Consider the following 5846-nt stretch of genomic DNA (forward strand, 5'->3'; position numbering starts at 1 on the left):
GATGGGGGAATCCGGTACCCCACACGAGGCACGCCCTTCACAGATCGCTAGAGAAACGTTCCTCACTGAGGGTGGGCCGCACCCAACCCAGCCCCTCTCCCGACCGGCCGCCGGGACAACGAGGGGGGATCTGCGGTATGGGCAAGCACAAGGCTTCTCGAGCGTTCGCGGCCGGGGACACCCAAAGCCCCATCGCCTCAGGGGCCGGACCCGGCCCCTGCTCAGCGTCCCGCCACAATCGCTCGCACGCCCGGGCAGCATCTCCTTTTCCCCCACCGGAGGGAGGAAAGAGCGCGCGGGCGCCCGCTCGCCTAACACTCCCCGCACCACTCAGCGCTGGGGACGACAACGCGACCCGCACCCCCCCGGAGAGGGGACGGGCAGCGCTGCCGGGCTCACCGCCTCGATCCCCCGAACGAAGCAACACCGTTCTTCCCTTCAGGCACTCGCCTCGGAAACCCCCGCAGACGGGGCGAGACCGACAGCGAGGCGGCGGCCGGCCGCGGCAGCGGCACCGGGACCGGGAACAGCACACACCGGCTCAGCCTCAGGCACCTCAGGAAACGACCCGGAGCGCCCCAGGAGCACCGAAGCAGAGGCGCGCCGTCGCGCCGAGGGAGCACGGCGGCAGCCCTCCCCGACGCGGGGAGGGCCACACACACGGCCCTTGGCCGCCCAGAGCGGGCGGCGGGCGGGAAGCACCCGCTACGTCAAAGGACCCCGGGAGCGAGGTCGAGGCCGGATTCCGCACCCCCGCCCTTCCCCGCACCGCGAACGGGCGGGGAGGCAAGGCGAGGGGCCCGCGGGCAGGACGAGAAGAGCTGGCCCATTCGCCATGAATGTCCGTCCCTCGCCTGGCGCGGCTTTGGTCCAGCCCAGGAGAGCGCAAAGTCACCACATCGATCAGCAGAGTGGGCGGGAGAGACCCGGGGAGCAGGGGGAGACCCGGCGAGGACCGCTTCTAAGAGGAGCCTGCTACGGCCTCGCCGGCCCCACACCCCAGGGAGAGCGGCCGACGACACGAAACGGGGAACGCCTGACACGCGGCTCGGAGCCATGGAAGCTAGCGTCGTCACACCGCCCTCGGCGCCCGCAGCGGGGAGCGCACGGGCGGTAAAGGACCACCCGCCACCTCCCCCACCGCCCTTCCGGCGCCAGGAGACCGGCCGGCCGGAGGTGGCAACCACCGCGAGGGCGCTCCAGGTGCACCGAAGAGCCGTCGCACGCAGGCCCAAGGCAGGCGGCTCAAGAGGGAACGGGTCCGGGCCACCCCATCAGCCCAGAGCCACGCACGCACCCGGAGGCCCAAGCTCCCTCCCTCCCTCTGGCGGCACACGCCAGAGGACACCGTGTCAGCACCTACCCGATGGCAGAAAACGGCCAACTCGGGCCAAAACAACCGCGACCGGGGCAACGGGGAACAGTTCACTCACCACTGCCGCCTTCCCCGAAGAGAGTCACGGTCGGCGGACCGCGAAATCGAGCCCATCACCGAGATCCAGAGCCCCTAGGGACAACTGGTCGACCCTCGTTGACGAAGGCGCAAGCAAGAGGCGGGGACCACCATCCCCAACGAGCAGGATCGGGGGGCGGCCGGGGAACACGCTAAGACCCACCACCGAAGGACGCCGCGCACAGCCATCGGGACAAGCCCCGGGCAGCGGCCCCCAAAGAGGGAACGCGGCAAGGCCGGGCCAGCACACCCCTCCGGCCCGCCCGGCGCAGCCCCGCGGCCAAAACCCACGAGAGAGAGGGAGGGAGAGGGAGAGGAAGCGGGAGAAAAAGAAGACAGAAGTCCCGGCGGCCGACCCAGACCGGGCAAAGCGAAGCCCGCGCCACCGAAGGAACCGCTCAAGACCGCCACCCGAGGCGCCCGCGGCCCGGACCGAGCAGGGAGAGGAGACAACCGACACACACACACACACACACACACACACACACACACACTAAGCCCGCCGGTCCAATATCCCGCCAACGGGCCACAACGGCCCAGCCCAGCGCGACCGAGACAGTTCCGCCGGCGCCGCCCAGCTCCTGGAACTCCGTCTCGGCCACCGCCGCCGAATATCACGCCTTGGCGACTTCCGATGAGAAGACGCTCCCATAAAAGCGGCCACCAGGGGGAGCTCGACAACCGTCAACCAAATCCGGAGGAAGGGACGCGGAACCTCGGTCGGCGTCAGCGGGATCCGCTCCGCAGGGGTCGTAGAAAGTCACCCGGACACGTCCCACCAGTCGGGTCGCCCCGCCAGGGCCCCCCACACACACACAGCGGCGGGCACGAGACGCAGGCAGGTCGGCCCAGCACCCCTAGAGAACCCGGCGGGGGACACGGGCGGTGTGGGACTTCAAAACCGAAACCACCACGGTGAAGCCACTGTTAAGACAGGCAGATTGCTAGGCCACGGTCGGATCCATCCAGAGAATGGAGGAATGGACACAAACGTGTAAAAACCCGTTGAAATCGGCTGCTTGGGAATTTGATCTGCTGGTCTTTGGGCTTGGGGTTCCCGCCTGTTTCCGTACCCCCCCCCCAAAAAAAAAAAAAATGGGAAGATGAACAGCCTCTGAGAATCCTCCCTCCTCTCTGTCTGTGGTTCAGTGGCAGAGGGCCGGCCTAGCACATAGGAGGCGCTGGGTTTGAGCCTTAGCGCGGCATACAAAAAGGAACAAGTCGAAAGAAGGCGTGCTGTCCACCTACAACTACTCCAAAAATGAAAAAAAAGAATACTGATCATGATAGGAAAAAGGATTTTTCCTTGTGGAGTTCTATTTTGTCTGTCTGGCCGCATTATCTTTTTTTTTTTTTTTGTCTGTTTGTTTGTTTGTTTTGTTTTGTTTTGTTTTGTTTTAACAAAGAGTGAGAGAGAACTTTGGTATTTACTTTTTAGTTTTCGGCGGACGGACACAACATCTTTGTTTGTATGTGGTGCTGAGGGACGAATCCCGGCCGCACGCATGCCAGGCGAGCGCGCTGCTGCTTGAGCCACATCCCCAGCCCCTTTTTAAACTTTTACTTATCTTTCTTTTTTAAAGACCGGGGGGGGGGGGGGGGGGGGGAGAGAGAGAGAGAGAGAGAGAGAATATTTTGAATATTTTTTATGTTTGTTTTTCAGTATTCAGTGAACACAACATGTTTATTTTATGCGGTGCTGAGGCTGGAACCCAGCAGGACAGAGGAGCGCGTTACCACTTGAGCCACATCTCCAGCCCATGAATTCTTATTTGTATTTGTGTCTTTATTTATCTTTTTTTTTTTTGGGGGGGGGGTGCTGTTTCTGTTGCTGCTGCTGTTGTTGTTTTCCCTAAGAAATGAGCATATTCTTGAATGGCAAGTCATTTTCCATTGGGTCACAGGGCCAAATTTTACCTTTAGGCACTTGGTAATCAGGAGCTGTAACAGGGCTCTAAGAGCGGCTGCCTCGGCTAAAAAGTGTGGGCCCTTGCCCCAGAGCGAAACAACAACAACAACAACAACAACAACAACAACAACAACGGGGGTGGGGGGGGGGGACAGAAAGCAAAAAGAAAAAAAAAAAGAATCGAACAAAAAATCCAATCAATCCATGGGCCAAGGACCTGAACAGATACTTCTCAGAATTGGATTAAGACGCTCCTATAAAAGCGGCCACCAGGGGGAGCTCGAAAACCGTCAACCAAATCAGGCTGAAGGGACGCGGAACCTCGGTCGGTCGGTGTCAGCGGGATCTGCTCCGCAGGGGTCGTAGAAAGTCACCCGGGCACGTGCCACCAGCCGCCGCCTCTCCCCCTCCCCCAGGGTCCCCCGCAGCAGCGGGAGGCGCCGGCAGTCTGCCCAGCACCCCTAGAGAATCCGGCGGGGGACACGGGCGCTGTGGGAGTTCAAAACCGAAACCACCACGGTGAAGCCACAATTAGACAGGCAGACTGATAGGCCACGGTTGGATCCATCCAGACGATGTAGGAATTGACAGAAACATGTAAAAATCAGTTTGACATCGGTTGCTTGGGAATTTGATCTGCTGGTCTTTGGGCTTTGTGTTTCCTCCTTTTTCTGTACAAAAAAAAAAAAAAAAATTGGAAGATGACCAGCCTCTGAGAATCCTTTCTTGTCTAGGGGCTGTCTATGTCTTTGGGTCAGTGGCAGAGGGCCGGCCTAGCACAGAGTCTGAGCCTTAGCACGCCATATACAAAAAGGAACAAATCGAAAGAAGGTGTGCTGTCCACCGACAACATACTACGAAACAGGAGAAAAAAAAAAAAAAAAAAGAATACTAATCCTAATAGGAAAAAGGATGCTTCCTTGTGGAGTTCTATTTTGTCTGTTTGGCCATTTTATCTTTTTTTTTTTTTTTTTTTTTTAATCTATCAATATCACAGAGCCAAATTTTACATTTAGGTACTTAGTAATCAGAAGCTGTAACAGGGCTCTAAGAGAGGCTGCCTTGGCTAAAAAGCATGGTCTGTTGCCCTAGACTGAAACACCACATGCTCTGGGATAAATAAAGCTGGAGAAAGCTTGCCATCTCTACCTTCATTTTTATCTGTGTGCACATATTACGCACTGTTTCATCTAAGACGTAGCAGGGCAACAATATCTGTCAGCCCTAAATGGACCCAACCCCTGCCCTCCCCAGCCACACAGGAGACCACAGTCTGAGCAAGAGCACTTCACGGTGTTGTCATTCTGGTGTTGTGGCTCAGTGGTACAGCACTTACCAAGTACGCATGAGGCACAGGGTTCAATCCCAGCACCACATTAAAATCATCATCATCATCATCACCTAAATAGACAAAATAAACTTATTTATTTATTTATTTATCTATCTATCTATCTATCTATCTATTTATTTATTTATCTGTTTGTTTATTTATTGGAGGAGGCCTGTAAACAGGGATTGAACTCAGGGGCACTCACTGACTACTGAGCCACATCCCCTAGCCCTACCTATCTAGTATGTTACTTAGAGACAGGGTCTCACTGAGTTGCTTAGTGTCTCACTTTTGCTGAGGGTGGCTTTAAACTCTGGATCCTCCTGCCTCAGCTGAGAGAGAGAGAGAGAGAGAGAGAGAGAGAGAGAGAGAGAAGCATCTGGGATGACAGACATAGGCCACTGTACTCAGTCACTTATTTATTTTCAGTACGACTTCAAGGTACACACAAGACAATCACTGCCAGGCGTAGGAGGAACATAGCACATTGATAAACAGTCAGATCTTTGAGGAAGCATTAAACAATCTTAAGGTAGTGTGCAAGTCATTCAATAACCTCAGAATACCTACATGAGGGTTGGGATTGTAGCTCAGTGGTAGAGCGCTTGCCTTGCATTCCTGAGGCCCTGGGCTCAATCCTCAGCACCACATAGAAATAAATAAATAAAGATAAAGACATTGTGTCCATCTACAGCTTAAAAAAAAAAAAAATGTTTAGAAAAAAATAAATAGATACCTATATGAAAACCAGAGAGAATTAAAAGAAAAGATGGATAAATCAATTATGGCAAAGAGACGAGAACACTCATCCCTTAGCAGCTGATGACATAGGCCATAAATAAATAATCAGTAACAAAGGACAGCAGAAGCACATCACGAACAACCCACACCTAATGGTCATGTTCAGAACACTGCAAGGCCACCACTACACAGCAGACCTTCTTCCTTTTCTTTTAATATTTATTTTTATGTGGTACTGAGGATCGAACCCAGGGCCTCACACACGCAAGGCAAGTGCTTTACCACTGAGCCACAACCCCAGCCCCAGCAGACCTTCTTTTAAAGTGAATACGGAATGTTTACCAAAGTTGACCATAGAATGGAACATAAACCCAATCTCGACAAAGTCTAAAACATGAAATCACACCACAACT

Source organism: Urocitellus parryii, unplaced genomic scaffold (genome assembly GCF_045843805.1).
Source record: "Urocitellus parryii isolate mUroPar1 unplaced genomic scaffold, mUroPar1.hap1 Scaffold_4411, whole genome shotgun sequence".
NCBI lineage: Eukaryota > Metazoa > Chordata > Mammalia > Rodentia > Sciuridae > Urocitellus > Urocitellus parryii.